At 44.1% G+C, this 27,592-nt stretch overlaps 1 protein-coding gene across 2 annotated transcripts in view; it reads right to left on the bottom strand.

Annotated features, from left to right (window-relative positions):
* LOC126357243 (leucine-rich repeat-containing protein 4-like) overlaps nucleotides 1-27,592 on the bottom strand; it is a 1,171,476-nt gene that overhangs the window by 908,834 nt on the left and 235,050 nt on the right. Inside the window, exon 1 of one of the 2 annotated variants that reach the window (XM_050007438.1) lies at nucleotides 24,525-24,600. The exons of the other annotated variant lie outside the window; for it this stretch is intronic. The gene's annotated coding sequence lies outside the window, so the exon portion shown is untranslated. Of the gene's footprint in view, nucleotides 1-24,524; nucleotides 24,601-27,592 lie in introns of those variants that run through there. 2 annotated transcript variants of the gene reach the window in all.

Genomic DNA, 27,592 nt, shown 5'->3' with positions numbered 1-27,592 from the left:
CCTCAATCCTTACCTTACCAGTCCACCAAATTTTCGACATTCGTTTGTAGCACCACATCTCAAATACTTGTGTTCCGATGTTCCGGTTTTCCAACAGTCCAGGTTTCTTTACCACACAATGCTGTACTGCAGTCGTACATTCTCAGAAATTTCTTCCTCAAATTAAGGCCAGTGTTTGATATTAGTAGACTTCGCTTGGCTAGGAATGCTCTTTCCGCCATTACTACTTTGCTTTTGACGTCCTCCTTGCTCCGTCCGTCATTGGTTATTTTACTGCCTAGGTAGCTGAATTCCTTAACTTCATTTACTTCGTGACCATCAATCCTGATGTCAAGTTTCTCGCTTTTCTCATTTCAGCTACGTCTTGCTACTTTCGCCTTTTTAGATTTACTCTCAATCCATATTCTCTACTCATTAGATTGTTCATTCAGCTTAGCAGATCATGTAATTATTTTTCACTTTCACTCAAGATAGCAATGTCAGAGCGAATCGTATCATTTATATCTTTTTCTATTGAATTTTAATTGCACTAGTCGAATAATGAGCTAATACTAACGCTCGCCACCCCTCTCCATCAGCTACACGTAGCTAACATCAAACGCAGACAGTTGGGATGCGCGCACTCAGTCCCGAGGGGTAACGGCGTGACGACAGGAAGGGTATCCGGCCACCCCTTAAAGTAACCATAAAAAACCCGTTAAAAGCCATGCCGACCGTGCGCCGATGGGGACCAAAGACACAAGAAAAAGTAGTTCTACTCCACCTCTGACAAAACTATCAGTAAGGTTGGTTGGTTGGTTTGGGGAAGGAGACCAGACAGCTAGGTCATCGGTCTCATCGGATTGGGGAAGGACGGGGAAGGAAGACGGCCGTGCCCTTTGAAAGGAACCATCCCGGCATTTGTCTGGAGCGATTTAGGGAAATCACAGAAAATCTAAATCAGGATGGCCGGACGCGGGATTGAACCGTCGTCCTCCCGAATGCGAGTCCAGTGTCTAACCACTGCGCCATCTCGCTCGGTAACTGTCAGTAAAATATCTGTATTGATAATAAGTAATTTTGAATTTTAACGCTCCTTAATTTGACAATCTTTTACAAAAAGACGTACATCCATTTCAAAAAATGGTTCAAATGGTTCTGAGCACTATGGGACTTAACATCTATGGTCATCAGTCCCCTAGAACTTCCTCAGAACTACTTAAACCTAACTAACTTAAGAACAGCACACAACACCCAATCATCACGAGGCAGAGAAACATCCATTTCACTTAGATAGTTCTTAAGTAATGCAGAAGCTCATCTTTCAACGTCTGACCACAAGGGAACAAACTCACATATCGCCAGGACCACCAATAACAACAAAGTGCCATAATAGTTGTGTATAACAATTAGAACATGAAATTATTTAAATCTATGATTAATATTTGTAAAGAAAAGCTGTTTACCTTTCTAGAACATGAAGATAAAATACGAGACGCGTCTGGCGATAACCTATGGCGGAAATGGAAAGTATTACACCATGACCACCTTCACGAATTGCTAGCAAACAGATACTCCAGTATTTCCACGCATGTAGGACATTTGATTAAAATTTTACTCATATGCGAGCTTATTTTTACTAGAGAAAAAATCTTTCGTGTAAATCGTGAATGGTGTGAGTAGGTGATCACCATTAGCTGTGCCCAATATTACTGTAACTTCTCACTCAGCATGTCTAAAGGACACACACGTTCAACTTATCGACATCTTTGACTTGAGTGTCACACAAACATCATACCGACAGATCGCTAAGACAGTTGTTTGTATCACAACGACTGCAGACCAGCAGCTAGTGACGAGATGGACACAGCACAGTTGTGGCAAAGAGAGAAGGCACAGATCCTTTGAGAAGAATTCGCCTGCAGGAAGACCTTAGTGTTGACAGATTGGCTCTGCTGAACAGACAGATCACAATAACTGAACTCCGGCTAAACTTTATAGACAGACTGTCAGAACAACAGTCGGGAACAAATTAGTGGAAGCTCGGGCAAGATCTTGAGCTGGAATATGTTGTTTACACCATACCACAGACAACAGAGACTTGCGTGGTACAGTGTCAGGTCAGGTGGGACGTTTAGTGCAAAGGTGAAGGGGCCCAGGGACCAGAGATTGTATGGTAATTGTTGAAGGGTGGACGTCGGAACGTGACAAGGCTGGTAAACTCTGTAGTACCAAATGGCATATTCCAGCATGATGACGCAGGACCCCAAAGCGCAATTAGCACCAAAACGCCTTGAGGAAAGTGCGGATCCCCCATGCGCCAACTCGATGGCGTGTTTTGTCACACATGTAGAACCTCTAGGAGGCGACGGGAAGACGTGTACTTTTACAGCAGTCTACAGCCAGCAGTCTTGATGAAATGACGCAGCTTGTTGAGTTTCAAGCACGGCAAGATATGTTTTCCAGATGACATTCGGAGGGTGTTTGTTTCTACGTGACAGTTAAGACAAGATGGTTCAAATGGCTCTGAGCACTATGGGACTTAACTGCTGTGGTCATCACTCCCCTAGAACTTAGAACTACTTAAACCTAACTAAACTAAGGACATCACACACATCCATGCCCGCGGCAGGATTCTAACCTGCGACCGTAGCGGTCACGCGGTTCCAGACTGTAGCGCCTAGAACCGCTCGGCCACTCCAGTCGCCGTTAAGACAAGAGTGCATCCTTTTACGTGGGTTTCACTGGATAATGTGATGGGTATCAGGTCTGAATGGAAGGGCAGGTTAATCATTTAATACCGTTATGTGACGAAAATCTAAAACGCAGGCTACCTTAGTCGCTCGCAAAACACCAATTACTCCTCAGTTCAGAGGATGTCTTCCACCATTAGTTCTAAACAGCATAGAAATCATCTTTCCTTCTGCTGCAAGGAATTGGGGGATGATCGTGCACCGTCACCTAGACTGAAATGAACACACTACAGCAGTCTGCAAGAAAGCGTCAGCATCACTTCATTCATTACAGAGATATAAAAATGTATTTCCTCTCGATCTTATCAAGAAGCTCGTAAAACCAGTAATACTCCCCATCCTTGATTACAGTGATTCTATTCACCAACTACTTTCGAATGAGTACTCTAGTCCGCTGGAACTAGCGAAGAATGCTTGTGTGCGACAAATTTGTTATGTATGCTATTTCGTCCATATCAAGCCTGCCAATGAACAATTACCATGGTTACGTTCCGACAAGCATAGAGATTATCGTAACCCGTATTTGTTGAATAACCATCTCAAACGATTCTTCACGTTTATCTTCAACCCTTAGACTACTGCCGAACAATACAGAGGAAGTACTCGTTCCTAACAAACAAACAAAATCCTCTCTGTACCTCTATACAACACTGTCACGTCCTCTAAATCATTTTCTGTATCAGGAACTCGACTTTGGAACAATCTTTCTCAAAACATTAGAGAATTAAATCGTTCTACACTTTACAAGACAGTTAATGGCCCACCTTCTATCACAACAGCTCTCTTTTCTTGCAGTTCACTCTCGTCAACCCTCTTCCCCCACCACTTTTCCCTCCCCTTGTCTACAGAGATCTCTATTGAAATTCTATTTTTTCCTAGCGACCACTTCACTTTCAATTCAATCCTCTCCTCTTTCATTATCACTTCAACTTCTCTGATAGCAAACAAGGCTTCAAAAGCGTTAAATTGATTAAAATCATTCTCAATGCCTCCATTATTTTGTTATTATTATTATTGTTATTACTGATATTACTGCAAATTATTTTTTCTTGATAATGACAATTATTATTCAGTTTGTTTGTAAAAACTAATTAATATCTTTTATAATTCTTCCATTATTTTATCAGCATTGTTAGTGTTATTATTCCTATGATTATCACCAATTATCACTTTTATTAAGAAAGGGAATTATTGTTATTGAGATTGTTATGTAATATTTTTTTGATTATATTGTTCCTGCTCAGATGCACGACAGGCTAATCTGGTCAGGCTAAATAATCAATTAATAAATAAACAAAATAAATATAATTTCATAAAGATATATCACAGTGTAACCCTTTTCATTTCCATCAATATAAAACATCAGCATTGCATCTTCTGCAGTACGTCGAGTTCTGTGTCTCGCCTAACTTCGAGCTAGCACTACTTTCTTTGTGACAATGTGCCTACTGGACGGTATTGTACCCTTGAAGTCATCCATGTTACGATCCTCATTTAGGCTATACTCTTCTAGAGACATACACTGCGTTAAATTATAGCACTTGCAGTAATGGCTGAAGTGCTAACTTTTTACATCGGAACCTATCATTTGCATAATTCTGAGCACGAAATACAAATTTATTATTTATTTGCGTTAACATTTTAACTCATAACATGTTTCCTAGAATATGCTTTGCGAAAGACGTCCAGTAACATGATTAATTGTAACGCTGCGGACCTGCCGTTCCATAAAAACTTCAGGGAGATGAACATTATTTTCTCTCTCGTTCTCCCACTTACCCAGCCCACCCACCTACTTTCCTATTCTTTTAATTTCATCAGCGCTCTCACCGGCTTAGTGCAGCCCTCCCTCCCTCCCCCCCCCCCCCCTCCAAGACCAGCACTTGCTGTCTTTTGCTAATCTGTTTACCTCTGCGTATTTACAAAAAGCCGACTCGTCAGAAACTTTTGTCGTATTTCAGACTTATTCAGATGCGGCAGACCTTGTGACGCAGCAGTGAGCCAACTATCATAGGAGATCTCCCAACACCTGGAGATACTTTATCTCCGCAGACTTTCATTGCGACTCAGATCTTAATGAAAATTCCTTTTTAATTAGGATATTACTGATGTAGGGTAGCTACGCCGATCTTCACAGGTGTACATTTATGCGGTGTACGTGAATAATGATATTATGTAACATGCTTTACTGAAGACCCTATTACAGGATTAAACGCGACTTTTTTTTTGTCTGAGGTTGTACAAAACTGAAGTACCTGACTTCCGTGCGGTCAAACATTAAAGCGATGTAGGATGAGATTATCACTCTGCAACGGAGTGTGCGCTGATATGAAACTTCCTGGCAGATTAAAACTGTGTGCCGGACCTTTGCAAAGGTCTCGAGTTCGAGTCTCGGTCCGGCACACAGTTTTAATCTGACAGAAAGTTTCATTAAAACGATCTTACGATTGCACTAATCCATACATATTATAAAAATGGGTATACACCACATCTCTTCCTAAAACTACTGGACCGATTTTAACAAAACTTAATACACATATCACTTACTGTCTGGAAATCGTCGCTGAGGAAGTAAGAGCCACCACCCTATCAAAGGGGTGGGGCGGGGTCAGAAAGCAGTGTAGCCCTATGATGGGAGAATACCCATACTCTACACATCCTGTATTTGAGTATGAGAGCACTCAGAGACTTGCAACAAACCGTAAACATAATTTGAAACCTTTACGAAACTTTTTCTCGTTGTCAGTCGTTGTGGCCGAGTGGTTGCACGGGCTTCAGTCTGGAACCGAGCGATTGCTACGGTCGCAGGTTCGAATCCAGCCTCAGGCATGGATGTGTGTGATGTCCTTAGGTTAAGTTCTAGGGGGCTGATGACCTCTGATGTTAAGTCCCCTAGTGCTCAGAGCCATTTGAACCATTTTTTTTCTCTTTGACTACCCCCAGAAAATGATGGAAGCAAAAGAGTTTATTGCTTACTACATTTTCCCTGTTCATGTAGTAAAACTGCGCATGAAGTATGATATTTTAATTTTTTACTTCCTTACTACTAACTCTACTCGCAACACATTTCGCAGACATTATCCATATCTGCTGGTGAATGTGCTTGGAAAAATATATCACTGTTTGGCATATATTAAAGGAGATATGAACGTCATAAACATTTTCTTATGCGAAATAGGAACTGCCGGGTGAAATTCACTATAAATGCAGGGATAAATGTGTACAAATACGTTTGAAATATGTTAGATGTATGTGGACTATATATGACATGTGCGTAAGTGAACATAGCCATGGCAAAAAATCTCATCCTAAACTACTGGAATGATTTAATCCGAACTTGGTTCACATACTAGTCACAACCTGAAAAGAAATACTGGGAAAGTAAGAACCACTAGCCTTCTCTTGCGGTGGGCGTTATAACGTGGAAAGAAAAGGGGGAGAAGACAGTGGACAGACAGCAATGACAAGAAGGAGGTGGGCACAGATAGAGGGAATGAGGAGATGGACAGATGGACAGAGAGAGGGGAGGGGGGAGGTTGAACAGAGAGAGGGTAGAGGTGGAGATAGACAGAGAAAGGAAAGAGTAGGAGAGGGACAGAGACAGAGGGAAGAAGAGACAGACAGAGAGAGGAGGAAGGAGGAGACGAATGGGCAGAGGGGCATGAGGAAATGGACAGAGAAAGGGGAGGAGATGGACAGGAAGAGGGGAAAGGAGGACAAAGACAGAGAGACAGGGTAGGAGGAGCTGGATGGTGGGAGGGAGAGGGGAAGATGGGACTACAGGAGGGAGGAGGAGATGGACAGAAGGGGAAGGAGCAGATGGACAGAGGAAGTAGTAGACTGACAGAGAGGGTGAGGAGGAGATAGACAGAGAGGGGCAGAAGGAGATGTACAGAGGCTGGGGGAAGTGACGGTGGCCACAGGGAGGGAGTAGAGGAGATGGACAGAGAGAGGGGATGAAGGAAGAGATGGACAGGGAAGGGGTCAAGGATGAGACGAACACAGAGAGCGGAAATGAAGGAGACAGACTAATAGAAGATTGGAGTAAAAACACAACCGGGCAACGTCAGGTACTGAGTTAGTTTTGAATCAATCGTGTGTTACATTTAAAAGTAGCAAACAATTGCCGTTTGCACGCATACTGGATATTTCTCGAATAAACACTTCGTAATTGCCACTCACATAATATCGATATGTCTTACACAGCAGGCTGCACAGGGTAGCCGCACAGTCTGAGGCACCTTGACACGGATCGCGACCTATGCGACCTATTCTTGTTTACTGTTCGAGTGTTCGGCACCTGCACCAAGTCGGATTCCAGGAAGACATCAAAGCAATTCATAAGCATGCTGCTTGATTTGTTACCGGTATGTTCGAACAACAGGCAGGTATTGCGGAGATGCTTTGGGGACTCAATTGCGAATCCCTGGAGGGAAGGCTACGTTCGTTTCGAGGAACACGACTGAGAAAATTCTGCGAAACAGCATTCGGAGCTGACTCCAGAACGATCCTACTGCCGGCTGCACACATAGGGGCGTGAGGACCCCGATGGAGCGAGAAATTAGGGCTCATACGGAGTCGTATAGACAGTCGTTTTTTCCTCACTCGTATGCGACTGGAACTGGAAAGGACGCAGCTAGTGTAGATACAGACTGATCTGTTGTGTATGTTAGAAAGTTGGAAGGCCACAGTTTGGTTGTGAGTTAGCAGTGCCAACGAATGTAATGTAGTGTTAATTGTTATGTCTTTCTGATCATAGCAAAGTGGTGTCAGTATGTTCAATATTCCCCTGCTAAAGCAGTGATACATCTTCGCTGGAAGTAGTGAAGCTGGAAGGAACACTATTATCTATCTTCCAGAAGGCTCTCGGCGGCGACCTTATAGCATGCTGTTGTTAAAACCTGTTCTGTTGCAGTGTACGCTTTATCACATGCACGCCGACTTCCTCACCTTTCGTAAGGCACTTCTACTTGCTGTGCAACTTTCTCTGCCGCGATTGCGTGTTCAGACCGTAACGCGCTATAAACGAATCTGCTTCCTGTGGCCACACAGTTATAGGATATCGCCTCTTCCATGCACCATGCATAGGTCAAACAAGGAACCGCAATGTCAGCTACATATAATGCTATAAGCTGCGTATCTTGTCCTTTTTGACTCTGTGAAGATAAAACGCAGTGGCTACTCGTTCTGTCGTGTCATGGGCCAACTCCTGACATTCACCACTGCCGCCAGTAAGGCTTTACCTCCACAACACGTATAGCTGAAGGTAACAGAGTTCATCGTAAAACTCACGGTCAAGTGATACATAGAAGGTATTTATGGTCGGTGTTCACTGTAGTTAAAACTTCCGGGCTAACAGGCAGTGGCTGATATATGAAACTGTTGACTATCATTTCCTCTTCACTTGCAGAAAACATCTTCAGAGATCGTTTGCCACAGATGGTGGTTTCGAGTTTATAGGCTATATAGGGCATCACCATTCGTCCTGTGAAGTGGAATAAGTGATATCTCTGATCTAGCTATCGCTTAAAAGTACGCCGCTGGCGTAAAGTCGGAATCCAAATTGTATGCAACTCGCCCTGCTATTGAAATATACCAGGAATATATCCAACTACTGTTCTCTGTGGCTTCAAGCTACAAAAGGTATCATTCACATAGCGTGAGGTGTGGCAGTGATATGGTCTCGTTGACCAAACTCATTTCCTAAAACTAAGGTTATGTAATGCAGTAAGCAATGTAAGAGAACAATACTGAAAGTGAAACATCTCCTAAATGTGTGTTTCGTTTAATTTACAGTAGACTGGTGCAAACCGACTTTTGGATCAATAAATTTTTAATATTAATAGAGTAAGAGGCATGATGATTCGCTGGAGTGCATGATGGTCGTATCCGACCATTGTAGTGATGGGGCTGCCGAACGCCCTGTGAAACTGCAGGTCATCCACAGCAAGGCCGGAGTGAAGCGAGTGGGGAGTTCTGGCGTCTTTGCACAACCATTCTAATGGAGAAAAAACTATAAGTAAGACGCAGTTTTCTAGCGTAACTGGGCTAGATTTGTCTCAAGTACTGAAGGCTGGGAGAAGCCGAAGTAGTCCATTCAGAAAAACTGATCTTTTTTGATAGGAATTAGCAGATACAGCATAGGCTCCGTGAAACATGGTGTGTGGCACTTTCATCTTTGTGTTTGTATTGTTGCTGATTTACACCAAACATTTTTTATAGTAGAGGAGGGTGTTATTTATTTGGGGTGTACAAACCTCTGCCTGAGTCGTTTTTGTTAATGCGAAGACAGAGTAACTATGTCACACTAGATGGAGTGAAGCATTCTATCGTTTGCTGAGCAGGTAACGGAAGGTAGGTGCTAACAGATGGAGGAAATTCGGACTGACACCAAGTGACCAGAATCGGCATCTACACTGAAGAGGGAAATAAACTGGAACAATTGCCCAATATCGTTTAGGGCCCCCGCGAGCATGCAGGAGTGACGCAACACGATTTGGCATGGACTCGACTGATGTCGCAAGCAGTGCTGGAGGGAACTGACACCGTGAATCCTGCAGGGCTGTCCATAAATCCGTAACAGTACGAAGGGGTGGAGATCTCTTCTGAACGGCATGTTGCAAGGCATCCCACATATACTAAATAACGTTCATGTCTGGGGAATTCCGTGGTCATCGGAAGTGTTTAAACTCAGAAGAGTGTTCCTGGAGCCACTCTTAGCAATTCTGGAAGTGTGAGGTGTTTCATTGTCCTGCTGAAATTGCTCAAATCCGACGCAATGCACAATGGACATGAATGGATGCAGGTAATCAGACGGGATGCTTACGTACGTGTCACGTGTCAGAGTCGTATCTAGACGTATCAGGAGTCCCATATCACTCCAACCACAAACGCCCCACGCCATTACAGAGCCTCAACTAACTTGAAGAGTCCCTGCTGATAAGCAGAGTCCATGGATTCATGATGTTGTCTCCATACCCGTACACGTTGGTCCGCTCGATAGAATTTGAAACGAGATTCGTCCTACCACGCAACATGTTTCCAGTCATCAACAGTCCACTGTAGGTGTTGACGGGCTCAGGGAGGTGTAAAGCTTTGTGTTGTGCAAACATCAAGGATACACGAGTGGGTGTATTAGCTATTTATCTTTGAATGCTGTTAAACGTAATGTACTTGCGGTAATCTGAAACACACGGTACTAAATCCACCTCGATAAGCTACGTTGTAACTCTTCTAGAGTCCGTGGAACTTGGCATCAGGGTTGCGAGCACTTCTTCAGTTGTGTCAAAAGTTAGGGTGTTCACGTGCTTTTGTGATCTTCCACAACAGCCGCCACTGGCAGGAATTATCATCGGACATGGAGGAATCACGTTTCGAGTGGTACCACTCAGCTGGTATTTCATCGGCTGCCTGAAGTGCTCGTTATTTTTTGCAGCACAAGACGTTGGTCAACTCAAACGACAGCTCCGGAACGAGTTTTCGATTTAAGACCCGCAACTGTTAAATCTCTGAAGTGAAAAGGAAAACAAGAACGAAAATTATAAAATCTGGAATGGACTGCAGACCTTGAATTTTAAATAAAGCTGACAACAGACTGTCCTCGTTAAGACAGCAAGGTGAGAAGCAGCTTATATGTGATTTAAGGGAAAAAGCACATGCATTTAAAAAGGAAATCGGATTGTGGAAGGCACCACTTCTGACAAGGAACACCGTCAGTTTCCGCAAGGTCACTGGTGCTAAAGAAATAGCGGATTTTGAACAATCCATTGTGGCGTCGAAGGAATTCCGGAAATAGCTTTCAAAACGTTTGCGGACATTGTTAATCTAACATAAGTTTTTGAGCTGTTTTCGAGATCGCTTGCCATTTCAGTCGACAGCACTCATGTGCATTTACAGATGGGACTGATCGATCTGCAACGTAATTCCTCTTCAGGGCTTCTATGTCGTTCTCCTCGGCAAGAGTTTTCACATCTCCATAATGAGGTTGGAAAGTCATAATTATGTTTCGTACAACATTTGTGGATGAAAGGTTTATTTTTCTACCATGGAATTAAACAACCCATGATTATGTGCCTACGTGAGTGACGAAAATCAGCCAAACTGTCTGCGTCTGTTCGTATACCGACAGTTTGTGTCAGATATAAATTTTATTATGTCTTCAGCACAGTGAAAATAACCAAACGGTACTATATTATTTTTAGCTTGTGGTCTATGTTGTTAAGAAATGTGAAAGAAAGCCGCATATGGCTCTATTGCAGTGCCTCCCTATCCCTTCCCTCTTCTTGCGCTCAGACGACGTGGCGTGGCAGAGGGGAAAAGTGTGCACCAGGACGAGAGAGACTGGCACACGGGCACACGACCACTGCACACGAGCCGAGTTCTTTGTGATAGATCTTAGTGTCGACCCTTTCGTGCAGTAAGTAGTTTGTTCATAATAAACCAGCTTCACCCGTTGTCCTGAACAGTGCCAAATGAACTCGCGTAATGAATAATTTTGGGGCAATGTGCAGGAGTCAAGCGTAGGGATGGGAAAAAGTGACCAATTAAAACTGATACCGACATTTTAGTTCCGAATAAACGGCATTTTTCGATATTTGTTTGGTCTCAGCTATAACAGGTGTTTTTATTTTTTATTAATAACTGGGTAATAAAGACGAAATATGAATAAGCCGTAGCCGCAGTGCTAAAATATTTCATTTTTAAATAAAAAATTTAAACAACGGGTAATTTTTATTCGCAAAATTTGCATTGCTTTTAAATAATTCTTGTTATAAATTGGTTTAATAATAACGAGTAACAAGCACATGGCGTAAGAATTAGCACAGCATTGCTGAGACAATAATGTGGCTGCTGCCATGTAGGGTGGCCTAGCAGATGGTACGAAATGTGCAAGATTTGTCGTATCTGGTCGGTATGGTACTTCCTCACTGTCGTCGCAGGACATCAGTTTTCTCACTTAGAGGATGGCACTGTCCTAACCTGTATTTTACGAAATGCGATATCACTGAATTACAGTGTTCCATTTCCTTTAAAAAGAGTATAAACGGCGGAAACCAGAACAAACTTGTGACTTAATATATGGAGAAAATTAAAACTTAACAGTTCAGTGATAGCTACAATAAAAACAGAAAGCAGTTGATCTGCTCCCTGTGTCTACATAACAAACCTTTATCGACTTATAACCCTTGATAACGGGCAAATTAATACGAAAAATTAGTTCTTCAACCTCAGTTTCCACCCCTCAGCACTGACTAATCGTTATGTCGAAACAGTGATTTGACCTCAAAGTACAACATGATTTTTGAGCAGAGATTAAAAAAATTACAAACAGTAGGAGAATACTGGTGATTTTTTGTAGTGGTCAACCACTTATCACTATTCCAGGAAAGGGCGAACGGTGGACGGACTAAGTTTCTTTTATTTTCCTATTTAATATAATGTTTTGAATCTATGTATCTTGAAACTGAAAATGACAGATTTTTTCGATTTAGGTCGGTTTTTAGGGGAATAACAGGAATAAAAAACCGAAAGTCGAGTATTTTAGAAACTGTTTATTATCAATGGTTTCAACAGTCAGGTTGAACTGGCGTGAAAAAAGGATACGTCGCGTGGTTAGAGGCGAAATGTCATGGATTGCGCGGCCTCTCCCGCCGTAGTTTCGAGACCTCCCTCGGCCATGGCTGTGTGTGTTGTTCTTAGTAGTGTGTAAGTCTAGGGAACGATGACCTGAGCAGTTTGGTCCCTTCGAAATTCACACACACACACACACACACACACACACAAATGACTCTGAGCACTATGGGACTTAACATCTGAGGTCATCAGTCCCCTAGAACTTAGAACGACTTAAACCTAACTAACCTAAGGACATCACACACATCCATGCCCCAGGCATGATTCGAACCTGCGACCGTAGCGGTCACGCGGTTCCAGACTGAAGCGCCTTGAATCGCTCGGACACACCGGCCGGCTACACACACACACAAAACGATATTATCGAAATCTGGTTGTTTCAGTGATAACCGCAATCTCTAGCATACGCGCACCCACCGCATGGCAGACGAGTTCTCGCCCCTCACTGTCTAGGTGATAGATCCTAGAGGCAACCCTTTCGTGCAATGAGTAGATTGAAACTTTCTGGCAAATTAAAACTGTGTGCCGGACCGAGACTCTAACCCGGGACCTTAGCGTTTCGCGGGCAAGTGCTCTACCATCTAAGCTACCGATGCACGACTCACGCCCCGTCCTCAGAGCTTCACTTCTGCCAGTATCTCGTCTCGTACCTTCCAAACTTCACAGAAGCTCTTCTGCGAACCTTGCTGAACTAGCATTCCTGGAAGAAAGGATACTGCGGAGACGTGGCTTAGCCCCAGTTCGCGTCTCGGCCCGGCACACAGTTTTAATCTGCCAGGAAGTTTCATATGAGCGCACACTCCGCTGCAGAGTGAAAATTTCATTCTGAATAAGTAGTTTGTTTCAAAAATGGCTCTGAGCACTATGCGACTTAACTTCTGAGGTCATCTGTCGCCTAGAACTTAGAACTAATTAAACCTAACTAATATAAGGACATCACACACATCCATGCCCGAGGCAGGATTCGAACCTGCGACCGTAGCGGCCGCTCGGCTTCAGACTGTAGCGCCTAGAACCGCACGGCCACTCCGGCCGGCAGTAGTTTGTTTGTATCAATCCAGCGTCACCCATTTCCTTGTAACAGGGTCAAAAAACAACTCGCGTATTGAATAATGGCGAGGTAGGGTGCGGGATTCCAGAAAGCAACTGTTTACAAACGACACAAGGAGACGTCAAAACTCCGCAGCCCTCAGAACGATTTCATTCCAGCGTGCGTGCGGTGGAGCAGCCGCCGCAGAATAAGCGAGACCGTGGTGCGACACAGGAATAACAGAAAACTGGCGGGCGGAGTGCCAGTCGAGACAAGGTATCGCGAGTGGATGGCGTGGCGCCGCTGAAAGGCGGGCCGGCGTCTTTGTGAGGCCCGGGGCACTCAGCTGGCGCTGACGGCGGAGCCTCGAACTGCCGGCCAAGTTGCAGCCGCCCGCGCCGCTACCCTCACCTGCCCCCACCCCCACCCGAAGCTCCCCGCCCACGCTCCACCTTGCTCTGGGTCCGCGGGTTAGGCAACAGACACCGACAACACCTGCTGGCAGTACTACCAGCGCTCGGAGCAGCCCGCCGCGTTCACCTTCGCTCCCGAAAGCCACTTCTGCAGTTACAATTGCTCCCACAGCCGAGAGACGCCAGCGAGAGCGAAATTGCTCGCGGCGTTCCGCTAGTGGTACCAGCTACACGAAGAGGCGGGCGAAAAAATTTCATATTACTCGCTCGGTTTTTATTCCTCTAGTTACCTTTCATATCAGATACGTACAAATTAAAAAGCGAGTGCCGTGGCTGTGCAATTTTTATGAATCGCATTCCACGCGAGCATAAGAGCGGAGCAGCTTAGTTCTGTTAATCGAGACAGGCAGGTAACTGAACAGAAAATTCTCGTATTAAAATCCTTTACGAATGACCGGCTGCATAAAATGACAGACATAGTTTCCGTTTTAAACTGCCACCTTTTCTAACCAATGTGGTCAGCTCATCGTCAAACAGCAAGTACAGGCATTATTTTGTTCACAAAAGAAATATGGATAATTTAAACTTGTTAATTCTGTGTAATTTCATAGAATAATGCTACTACTGTATCCAAACTTTGCTGATTCATCTGTAGCTGAATATCGGTACACAATTTTGATTATACAGAGTGCATCATCTAACACTTGCACTGCAGGTATTGCAGAAATGCAAAGTCCAACTAATAATGACGATAATGGTGATGATGATGTTTGGTTTGTGGGGCGCTCAACTGGGCGGTCATCAGCGCCCGTACACAGTCCAATTTTTACACAATCCGATCTAGCCACTCTCTTGAATGATGATGATGAAATGATGAGGGCAACATAAACACTGAATCCCCGGGTAGTGAAAATCGCCAACACGGTCGGGAATCGAACCCGGGACCCCGTGACCGAGGCAGCAACGCTAGCCACTCTACCACGAGCTGCAGACTGCTATTAATGTACGGTTTTTCATACAAAATTTGCGATCAGGCCTCGTATTGTCAGCCGATACAAAGATTATAATAATGCTCTAAAAGTGTATTTTTTGTGCTGACAAACACTTTTTTAAATGGAACAAAGCCTACTCACATTAATACATTAAAAGTAAGGCAAATTAGAATGTCACTGGTGTCTGTTGCAAGAGCGTAGCGCGAGTCGATTAAGAGATATCGTATTGTGCAAATTTTCTATACCGACTCTTCTTTGTGCCACTCAACATGCATAGTTGGTAGGCAGGATGCTATGTCTGCTTACAGTGCGCTTGTGTGTTCTTTGAGGATACTGCGACTTGTCAGTCAGATAGTGTGTAACAGTCCAAGCAGGAGGTCGTGAGTGGACGATGAGATCTACCAGTGCAGTAAAAGACGACATCCTCTTCGTATGTGGAAAATGTAGGAAGAATACAGTTCGTTCTTCTACGGCGTATGCGGAAAGATATCCCAATAGACGTTAATGATTTCGGCAATTGTTTATGGACCTCTTTAACCAGTTACGTGAACGTGGTAGTGTATCATCTACAAAATGTAACAGAAGGAAACAAGTGACGACAGAAGAGGAGGAAATTACTGTTCTTGTTGCTGTTGCAGTTGACCCGTACGTCAGCTTCCGCAACGCACGAGGAAGTGGTATGAGTCAAACAAGTTACCTAACCATTCTTCGTCGACATGGCTTCCATTCCTATCACACGTCTCTCCTTTGAGAGCTGCGTGGAATCGTTTACGAGAATCGTGTTAACTTCTGTACACGGGCATTACTACAGGATACTCCATATGTATCATGTATCTTCTTTAGTAATGAAGGCACGTTTAGTGATGAAGTCACATTTGCCAATCATGGCCAGGAAAACCGACGACACATGCACTAATGGTCTGTTGACAATCCCCGCTGGCTTCATCAGGTGGAACTTCACCGTCCATGGAATGCAAACGTGCGGTATGGGATAGTGAACCATCAGCTCATAGGCCCGTTCTTCATAGATGGGACACTGAACACGCACAAGCATCGCAGCCTCCTGATAGACCATTTTCCACTGATGCTAGAACACGTTCCGATGCAGACTAGGAGAAACCTGCGGCTCCAAAATGACGGCTGCCCAGCGTGTAGCGCACGAGGTACTACAGCATCTCTTCACAAATTGTTTCCATATCAATGGACTGGAAGCAGAGGACCTGGTTGGTCCGTTTCCTGGATTTGACACCCGTAGACTTTCTTCTGCGGGGAAAGCTGAAAGACGCTGTCCACAAGGACGTACCAACTACACCCGATGATGGACAAAGACGTTTGCTGCAGCCTGGTGGTAGCACGTGTGCAGCAGTCGTTCCTTATCAGACTGGGAGAATGTATTGCCACTGCCAGTGGTCATTTTGAACACAACCTGTGATATTTAGTCGTCTCATTCATCATCATCATCACCATCACCATCACCATCAGGATTTCCTTCCAGCGAGGCGGGTAGGAGCTTTGTGAACGATATGCCTCCATTGGTATGTGTCCTGGTATAGCTTCTCCCTCTCCACGACATCCCATGTCACTCCTCTCCTCTTGACATTTTCCTTAACCTGGTCTGTCCATCTCTTTCTAGGCCGTCCAATTGGTCTTCTTCCTGCTACCTCCATCTCCAAATACTGGCGTGGAGTTTGAGTCGGATGCATTCGCTCCACATGACCGAAGCGCTTCAATTTCAAAGCACTCATCCTCTCCTCTGTAGTCAATGTCACCTCCAGGTCTCTCCTTACATAATCATTCCTGACTCTGTCTCTCTTAGTTTTTTGTACAGCGGACCTAAGGAACTTCATTTCACATGCTTGTATTTTACTCATTTATTCCACACTTATTTATGACACAGGCCTCTAGACTATAATCATGACTGGCAGGAGATAAAGTTTTATACATGATCTGTTTGGCTCTTTGAGGGACTTCCTTATTCTGACTAGTAGATGCTCTTCTTTTGTCATTCTCTGTGTGCTACCATGGGTATTGCACCCAAGTGTTGGTATGGAATTCTTTCAAAATACGATATCTCGTAAACGACTCGCACTAGAATAGTGCAACAAACGCCATTGACATTCTAATTGACCAGACTTCTAGTCAATGTCTATAGATATCGTTCCACGCGAAAACATGCATGTTTTCACAAAAAATACACTTTCTAAGTATTATTACAATCTGTTTATTTACTAACAATAGGAGCCCTTGACAACCAATCCATTCTGTGGAATCCGCCCATCAACAGCGTTTTCCATTTCCGCAATATTTGTGGTGCAAGTTTTAGGTGATTCACCCTGTATACAGACTGATGGTGCCCAGCTGTCCGGCGGAATAGAGTGCATTTGTTTTGTTCAGATAGCTCTGAGCACTTTGGTACTTAACATCTGAGGTCATCAGTCCTCCTGGACTTAGAACTACTCAAACCTAACTAACCTAAGGACATCACACACATCCATGCCCGAGGCATTATTCGAACGTGCGACCGTAGCAGCAGCGCGGTTCTGTACTGAAGTGCCTAGAACCGCTCGGCCACAACGGCCGCCCACAATCTTGCACGAAGATCTGAAAATGTGCAAAGTTTTCTCTAAGTGAGTCCGACCAATGTTGATGGATGACCACAAGGCTGAACACGTGGCACGCTGCCAGACAATTTTGACGCACAATGATGACACGAGTGAGACTTTTTTTCATCGACTGTGACAATGGGTCAGACGTGGATGCCGTTTTTCAGTCCTGTGGCAATGCACTATCAAGCTCTCTATTTCCTTCTAAAATCATTTTGGTCTCACAATGGTTCACCCGAAACCAGTCACCAACAATAAACAAAAAATGCTACTGGGACTGTATCAAGATATGTTTTTTATAATCAGTCACAGTACGACCTTAGACGTTATGTCTAAAAGTATATGGTCAATATCGGGCCGGCCTAGGTGGTCTAGCGGTTCAGGCGCTCAGTCCGGAACCGCGGGACTGCTACGGTCGCAGGTTCGAATCCTGCCTCGGGCATGGATGTGTGTGATGTCCTTAGGTTAGTTAGGTTTAAGTAGTTCTAAGTTCTAGGGGACTGATGACCACAGATGTTAAGTCCCATAGTGCTCAGAACCATGGTCAATATCGATGTCATCAGAGACAGAATAGTTGAACTGTTTGAAAAGGATCCAGCAAGGAATGTAATCTAGGCCTCGCTGAAGGTAGGATTTCTCTAATTTAGCGATACCACGGAGTACCTAAAAAGAAGGTGACCACATAGGTATTTGCATGCCACTCTTTACGAACACACATCTACTGTCTTAACAATCGTGGTTCTTGCAAGATACTATGTGTCTCCGATCGAGTGTCTGGAAATGGAAAAAAGAACACATTGACACCGGTGTGTCAGACCCACCATACTTGCTCCGGACACTGCGAGAGGGCTGTACAAGCAATGATCACACGCACGGCACAGCGGACACACCAGGAACCGCGGTGTTGGCCGTCGAATGGCGCTAGCTGCGCAGCATTTGTGCACCGCCGCCGTCAGTGTCAGCTAGTTTGCCGTGGCATACGGAGCTCCATCGCAGTCTTTAACACTGGTAGCATGCCGCGACAGCGTGGACGTGAACCGTATGTGCAGTTGACGGACTTTGAGCGAGGGCGTATAGTGGGCATGCGGGAAGCCGGGTGGACGTACCGCCGAATTGCTGAACACGTGGGGCGTGAGGTCTCCACAGTACATCGATGTTGTCGCCAGTGGTCGGCGGAAGGTGCACGTGCCCGTCGACCTGGGACCGGACCGCAGCGACGCACGGATGCACGCCAAGACCGTAGAATCCTACGCAGTGCCGTAGGGGACCGCACCGCCACTTCCCAGCAAACTAGAGACACTGTTGCTCCTGGGGTATCGGCGAGGACCATTCGCAACCGTCTCCATGAAGCTGGGCTACGGTCCCGCACACCGTTAGGCCGTCTTCCGCTCACGCCCCAACATCGTGCAGCCCGCCTCCAGTGGTGTCGCGACAGGCGTGAATGGAGGGACGAATGGAGACGTGTCGTCTTCAGCGATGAGAGTCGCTTCTGCCTTGATGCCAATGATGGTCGTATGCGTGTTTGGCGCCGTGCAGGTGAGCGCCACAATCAGGACTGCATACGACCGAGGCACACAGAGCCAACACCCGACATCATGGTGTGGGGAGCGATCTCCTACACTGGCCGTACACCTCTGGTGATCGTCGAGGGGACACTGAATAGTGCACGGTACATCCAAACCGTCATCGAACCCATCGTTCTACCATTCCTAGACCGGCAAGGGAACTTGCTGTTCCAACAGGACAATGCACGTCCGCATGTATCCCGTGCCACCCAACGTGCTCTAGAAGGTGTAAGTCAACTACCCTGGCCAGCAAGATCTCCGGATCTGTCCCCCATTGAGCATGTTTGGGACTGGATGAAGCGTCGTCTCACGCGGTCTGCACGTCCAGCACGAACGCTGGTCCAACTGAGGCGCCAGGTGGAAATGGCATGGCAAGTCGTTCCACAGGACTACATCCAGCATCTCTACGATCGTCTCCATGGGAGAATAGCAGCCTGCATTGCTGCGAAAGGTCGATATACACTGTACTAGTGCCGACATTGTGCATGCTCTGTTGCCTGTGTCTATGTGCCTGTGGTTCTGTCAGTGTGATCATGTGATGTATCTGACCCCAGGAATGTGTCAATAGTTTCCCCTTCCTGGGACAATGAATTCACGGTGTTCTTATTTCAATTTCCAGGAGTGTAGTTTTAGTATTTCTGTCAAGCTCCCCAGTATCGCAAACAAGCCTTTCGCCGTTCGTACACTCCTAGTCTACTGTTAGCTGAACGAGTATGGGTTCCACACACTTTCAGTACTACTCAGTTACAGGCTTCGTAAGTATTTCCTACGTTATCTCTTTTGTAGATCTCCTACAGTATCCCAGTGTACTAAAAGCCATTCCTTTTTCATCGATATCTTTCTCATCTCATGCCCCTACACTGTTTCTATGTATAAGATGAGCACATGATAAAAAGAGGTGGACGCCGCTGTGTGCACATGGTAAGTATAGGGCTCAACGATTTGCGCAGTGTGATAGCAGACAGACGTCAGCAGGGGCTGCACGCGCGTATTTCAATGACCGTCCCGACGGTCCGAACCGCGCACCGGACGAGCGGCGCGCCTGAGGGAATTTCCACAGTCGCATTTATACGCACCGCACGTAAATCCGACCGGCATTTCACGGACTGTCGCCAGCCATCCGGCAAAGTGCCTGGATTACGTCCTGGCGTTCAGCCTAAGCGCATTAGTACCTGTCGCGGGAAGCGGCAGAGGTGGGGGCGGGCTGAAGCGTAAGGCAGCTTTCGTTGGTTGCCTTCGCTGTAGTTCACGTAATTTTCTCCAATTGAAACACCCTGTCATGTAAGACCTGCCGTCGAGGAGTAAGGCACGGTGCTCATGTCGTATGCGCACTCAAGGTGCTCGGGCGCAGATACCACGCATCAGTTGCTACCTGTCGTCCAGGTGGACTCCCATTCTGTTAAGAGAGGACCGGGAATTCCTTCCAGTCGTACAGGTACATGTTTTTCCGTGTTTCCTTAAAACAGACACAAGCGAATACAAGTGAGTTTCCTGCTGATTCACTCAGCTACGAATGTCCGGCAGAACTCGTGTATCGTCATTATTCAGCTCCACGCCGACGGAAAGCCGAACTGCAGCCGTCCCTATTTACCGAAACTGTACATATCTCTAAACTTAATAATTATTCTCGGGCTTCCAGTTGGATTAGTTGCTCTGAACTAAACTAACTGTAGCGAGTAAAAACTATAGAGGAAGACAAAAATTGAAATACGTTAAGTACGAGGATCACTCCAAAAGAAATGCACACTATTTCTTTTAAAATCCATGTTTTACTCTACATGTCTGAAACTTTTACAGTGTGTGGCTACATCCTTTAGGAACAAGATCTTCATTTCAACACACAATTTCCATCCCTCTCAATTGCCTTATGACAACTTGGAATCAGCACCTGTATACCCGCACGATAAAATTCTGGACCCAGCTGTTGGAGTCATTGTTTGGCAGCGTGCACAATGGAGTCATCATCTTCTTCCACGAAGAGAGTCTTTCAGTTTACCAAAGAGATGGTAGTCACACGGAGCCAGGTCAGGACTGTAAGGCGGGTGTTTCAGTGTTGTACATCCGAGTTTTGTGATCGCTTCCATAGTTTTTTGACTGACATGTGGCCGTGCATTGTCGTGCAACAGCAAAACATCCTGCTTTTGCCGATGTGGTCGAACACGACTCAGTCGAGCTTGAAGTTTCTTCAGTATCGTCACATATACATCAGAATTTATGGTAGTTCCACTTGGCATGATGTCCACAAGCAAGAGTCCTTCGGAATCGAAAAACACCATAGTCATAACTTTTCCAGCAGAAGGGTGAATTTGCATGATGCCACTCCATTGATTGCCTCTTCGTCTCTGGTGAAAAATGATGGAGCCATGTTTCAACGCCTGTCACAATTCTTCCAAGAAATTCATCTCCACCATTCTCGTACTGTTCCAAAACTTCGCTGCATACCGTTTTTCTTGTTTCTTGGTGAGCCACTGTCAACATTCTGGGAACCCACCTGGCACAAACCCTTTTTAAAGCCAACACTTTCAGTATGCTGCAAACACTTCCTTCCCCTACGCAAACGTAGCGTGACAATTCGTTCACTGTGATACGCCTGTCAGCAGCCACCAATTCGTTACTCCCTGCTCATTGTCTCGAGTGTGTGCAGTACGAGGCCTTCCGCTGCGAGGACAATCCTCAATACTGCCGTGCCCGCTTTCATCACGTAACCTGCTTGCCCACCGACTAACTGTCCTGCGATCGACAGCAGCATCTCCATACACCTTTTTGAACCTCTTGTGGATGTTTCCCACTGTCTCGTTTTCACAGCACAGGAATTCTATGACAACACGTTGCTTCTGATGAACGTCAAGTGTAGCAGCCATCTTGAAGACATGCTGTGACGGCGCCACTCACGGGAACAGGTTGAACTAAGTTTGAAAACAAGCGGGAAGGATTTATCTACACACTGTAAAACATTCACACATGCAGAATGAAAACCGTATTTTTACAAAAATAGTGTGCATTTCTTTTGGAGTGACCCTCGTAGATTGGAAGTGCAAATCTGAGATGAAATTTTTTTACAGGAGAGGAATTCGTGAGGGGGGCGGCACCAAAGCAGTCAGAAGGCTGATAAAAAAAAAATTAAAAAAGATGCCGTTGCAATGTCTTTATCAAATCCTAGTCGCATCAGATTTTTAACACACGAAGAGACAAATGGAATATAACTGACAATCACATTGTTTTAAGCAATTCGTGCGGTGGCCATAGCTTGTTAGCACAGACATTTGAGACATCACAGGGAAAGATAAGGAAAAGAAAAGAAACCGATGTTGGTTCCTCAAAATTCGAAAGCCAAAAATCTTTTATCCAAGATAAGAAATATAAAATAAACCTAAAAACGACTGCAGCAGTTTTGCATTGGTACCAGTCTCTCATAATCACTTCGATACGGCAGTTAATTGATAGACTCCAAAAGCGTATTGATTGATACTTTCTACTTAATACAAGCCTTTCGGCAGTTAAATTTCATTATTTCTCGCCCAGTGAAACAGTATTCGACTGCAATGTCATTGAGTTAGTTGTTGTAAAATGCTTCCTGTATACTTTTAATATCTCTCGAAATCTTCTTAAAAATGTGAACAATAAGAGAGCACTTAAAAATTGCTAACGGCGACATGCGCCCGCAAGGAATCACACTTCAGTTGTAAGCTGAAATCATTGCGGAGAGTTCGCCTTTTTTTTTTCTTTCCGGCCTGCAAAGGCTGGTGCTGACGCGGGTGAATTATTCCTAAAGAAAAGCGTGTTACTCCGCCGGGAGACATAACAGAAATTTGTGACGACTCGCGCCGTTCCACTGAACTTTCCTACGGGAAAGAAAGGCAGGCCAGGACGCCGGAAAGAGCCCGTAGGGGACCAAGTTGTCGGCGAGCAGCTGTGCCCCGGTACGTGATCTCGCGCAACGTGCCCGCCACTGCGCACGCGCACACTGGGAGCGGGGCGTGTAGGTGTAGGCTCAGAGCGAGCTATTGGAGTTCCGCGAAACAGACGAGCAATATATTTGCTGGCTGCTCCCGTTTCAGGAAAAAATTGGCGATCGAGTCATTAACTTCTTTTGAAGAGCAGCTGAAGACATTTTGTCGAGGTTATACTTTTCTCTGCGTCTGTTGATAATTTCACGGTCTGGACGAAGAATTAACATCGTCGTACACACACCTGATTTCCAGGAATCGTTTACTGTCTTTATTATAATGTGTCGATGCTGTTATAGAATGTATAATGGGAGAACAAAAGAAAATTCTGAAATTCGGGTGTGACGCCAGTAGTTCTGTGAGTGTCGTGCTAAATTTCCGTCGTGTCAGACATTAGGCACCTCCAGCAAGGTCAAAGCCTCCGGCGCTTCTCAGCTGTTGTTCGCACGTCACTGCTATCATGCGGAATTTATACGTAAACCCTGGGAGCATCAATTATGCCTATCACTAAAAAGAAAATAGAAGTTAGCATTCCGTTCTTTTACTAAACGAGAACATTGTTGCATATGAAGAAGGTTGTCAGTGGACGATAAAAGCGAAAATGTGAAGCGTACGTCCAATACAAGCACCTTCGTTTTCCATGATTTTAACAAGTGATTCACAGTCTATAAGCTAACATAAAATTTGACCTGGTTAATTTGAAGAGCACGTCATCTCCGTACAATACACAAAAATTTCTAATGTTTCTAGTGGCTACAATTATTATAAGGCGACAAGCAAGTTGTGATATGATAACTGCGACAAACTGCCACTGTAAATGTTGTATGGCGTCGAGACGACGGTATAATGCTGTGGAAACCGGGTGCCTTATAATAAAATTAGTCATTCTGAATTGTTGAAAACATTATCTACAACCTAAGCCTTTCCATTAAACTTAATTAATCTGCTATTCAACAGTAACAGTAATATGAGTCTGTTAATAAACACATTATGTCCAGCTGATATCGTACAAATAAGGCAGTTAAAAAATGTGAAATATCTTAATATTCTAAAATTTTGTGTTAATTGCCAATAAGTGCGTTACAAAATTCGGAATATCGCAATAACTGGAGTCCAGCATATAAATATATGATGCATACTTTGAATGAAATAAGGATTGCCTACGATCAGAAGCAAAATGTTTATTTAAAATGGGTCAAGCCTCTTGCAGGGCACGTCATACGGAAGCAGTTATGTTTTAGTGAAGGAGATTATTACAGTACATCATTTACAGGGTGTTGCTTTGTCTTACACAGATTTCAACATCTTCAATAGGAATGGTCCAGCCTTAGGCTCACTACACAGACGAGTAGGGGAAGATTTGATGCCCAAGTGCTATTTATGACCCCACGCTTTGCCATGGTTTTATGATTCGTATCTCACACATACCATATCCATCATTAGGTTGCTACCATATAATGACATAACGGACGTATGTTGTTTAATACCAATGTAGAATGCGTATCATTAGATTTTACCCATCGATTTCCTTATTGGTAATGGAAATAGGTCGCAATAAAAAGAAAAGTATATTGGGTGCATTTCACGAGAGCCAATGCATGTCACTTACTGGGAATTAAGCAGTACTCGTGTTCGCAAGTAATCAGATTGCGTTGTCACAGCCAAAAACGAAATCGCCAGCACCACACCAACGGAAACGAGTAGTGGCTGCTTACCTGAAACAACAGAAAACATGCCATATGTTAGTAATTATAATATCTAACAGGAAACGCTTTCGTTGTGTTTTACAAAATATTATTTATTTTGTCACGAATTGACTTTCAACTTCTTAGTCCATCGTCAGTGACAACCGAATGTCACAAGCACAGATAAAAGAAACTTGTGACGTACACTGGTATTATTTATCAAGAAGATACAAATATTGATGACACACAGTGTGTTTCAAATGGAAAGCATTATATAAATATACGTCACATACAAATAGTTCAATTTAACTGAGAATGAAAAATACAGTTTTTATGTGGATATCGTTATATTTAACAATAGATGAAAAATAATCTTGAATTTACAATTGCAGTATAATATTTGTGAAACGGAAACTGGTCAGAGTAAATCGATAAAACTAAGCTAGTACTCTGAATCATGCGTCTGTTGATTTTAAATATATTCGGTCGGATCAAGTTTGCTTTTCTTAACAGTACGTAAAGCTTCACAGTCTACATCGTGTGGGCGGTTTTCTGTTAAAACATGTTCCACAAAGCTTTACTCTGTTTATCCTAGTCTCTAGCACCTCTAAAGTTACGATAACCAAATTCTCACAGCTCTGCGCGACTGAGTAACATATACATCTCCACAGTGCTTGCATGTGGTTTTATACACACAAGTCCGGGCTAAAGGTTGAGATTTATCTTTATTACCTAATAAAAATTCAGATATGCTGTTGCTATTGTAAAATACTGGTGTGTAAATGTGAAACTTTAATTTTCTTGCAATGTTATATGAAATTTTGCCATCAGATGGGATGGTCTACCAATTTTTTGTAAATACTGGTTGGTACCTGTCGCCCAGCATAGAGAAGTGAAGTCATTTCCGGCGATTTATTTTTACGTAGAATGTTATCTATCAGGGCAGAGCTATGGCCATTACTGAAAGTGGTAAGTTTGATTCGTTCGGAAAAGAAAACTGCTTGTTTGCGACTTTACGGGTGTTGGGAGCTCACAGAGATTACCGTGTCTGTAGCTGTGGTTTTTCTGTCAGTGCTAAGTAAGTGTCTCCTTGTGCTAATGTCTGTATTACGGTGCAAAGAATTTACAGAGGAGACTCCCAGCTCAATGGTCAACTGTATTTTACTGCGTTACTAGGTCAAATGTTGTAGGAATGCATGTAATTGTCTACTGGTATCAGCGCACAAAAACAACACATCCTCCGCATACCTGATGCAGTATACAACATTGTAACTTACTGGCTCTATTACAGTGTTTTCTACTTAGTGGTGTTGTCATGTTCTGCCAACCAGCAACGAAAAATTCGGCTAATTTTAGTGATCCTTGTTAATAATTTCTAAGAAGTATTATGTAAAAATATTTATTTTCTTAGTGTTATCGGTAAAGAAAGACATCAGCTTCAATGAATTGAAAACCAAAGAAAGATGTATCGCAGGAAACTATAGAATACAAACAAAACGATTATTATTACTACAAAGTTAAATTTACATACAGTGATAAAATCAAGAGGGCAATGAAAACTTTTTAATGAATGACAATCAATTGTAACGTAGATACTGCAAGAGCATTGAACCTGATATTTTAAACAGCAGTAATGGTGGTTTTGATGTATATTAGACGTTTACCATCACTTTTCCAGAATTTACTCCTTCCGAACAGGCCTCGGAAGGCAGAACGGTACCAACCGGCCGCCGTGTCATCCTCAGCTCGCAGGCGGCCGTATGTCAGTTTACGAGACCGGAGCCGCTACTTCTCAATCAAGTAGCTCCTCAGTTTGCCTCACAAGGGCTGAGTGCATCGAACTATTTTGGGAGATCGATGTCTGGGCTCTTAACTTCACGTAGCATAAACACAAAAAGATAAAAAAATACGATTGCCATGCGGGATCTCCTTATGAGATGGGGGAGGCTGGTCATAGATTAAACACAGATTGAAATATTCCGTGATCCGACCAGCATTCGATCCTGCGACCTTTCGCTCGCCAGGCACGCGTTTGTCCTTTTTTTTTGCCTAGTAGCGACAGGAAGACAGGAAAGAACGGACACAGTCAGCTTCAGGTTGGATGGTGACAAGGTGGGTAGGCGTCGAATCCCGAGGCCTTCCGCCGCCGCCACCCTCACCCCCCCCCCCCCCGCCCCCACTTAGTCACTGTACTAGTTCCTCAAATGGTAATGATCTTTTACATTTTTTGTTACTTTTTAAAATTTATTTATTTATTTGAAAAATCGGAGTTAATCCTACATGACTTTCGCTACTGAAAAAGGAAAAAAAATAATTGCTGCACTTTTTTGCTATATTTCTTATTAATTAAAAAACGAGACAAACAGGATCACAAAACTGTAATAAACTGTGTAAAATTGCACCTGACAAGGGACCATGACGAAAATACCACGACGACTGGTTAACTCAGGAATGAAACATCCGAACAGAAAAGGGAATCAACAGATCATCTAACTCCTCCACGATTAAATACGAGAGACAACATATTCGCAAAAAGCGCACTATAGACTGACATCTTTCGCCAAATCTAATAGGCCGCAACCATATAAACGTAAAGAGCACAAGGGTCCGGGTCATAGCCGCTTCCCGTACTAGACCACAAGTCCCGCCGTCTTCCAAGACAACAAAAGCTGTTTTCACGAGGCTGCACGCTTACATTACTGGGCAACCAGTTGCATCTCGTCTGGCCAGTTTGATCATCCGATTATAGTCTCACAGAAAATGCCTAGGACTGTTTCGAACAGCAGGTAAAACGTAGCAGTCTCGGCAGTTGGCCAACTCAATTAATTACTTCAGTCGGATATATTATGCGTGAAAAAACTTCTGGACAGTCTTCCCCGCCGAATTAATTTTCAAGCCTATGGGCGGTGAAAACGGAATCAATGTCTCCTGGAGGAGACAAATTTTTTTTCCGATATGCTTATAAAGTGGGTGCCAGAAGGAATGGTCAACG

Source organism: Schistocerca gregaria, chromosome 1, assembly GCF_023897955.1.
Source record: "Schistocerca gregaria isolate iqSchGreg1 chromosome 1, iqSchGreg1.2, whole genome shotgun sequence".
Lineage (NCBI taxonomy): Eukaryota > Metazoa > Arthropoda > Insecta > Orthoptera > Acrididae > Schistocerca > Schistocerca gregaria.
Note: the sequence above shows the minus strand (reverse complement) of the source record. Positions and strands in the feature narration are given on the sequence as shown.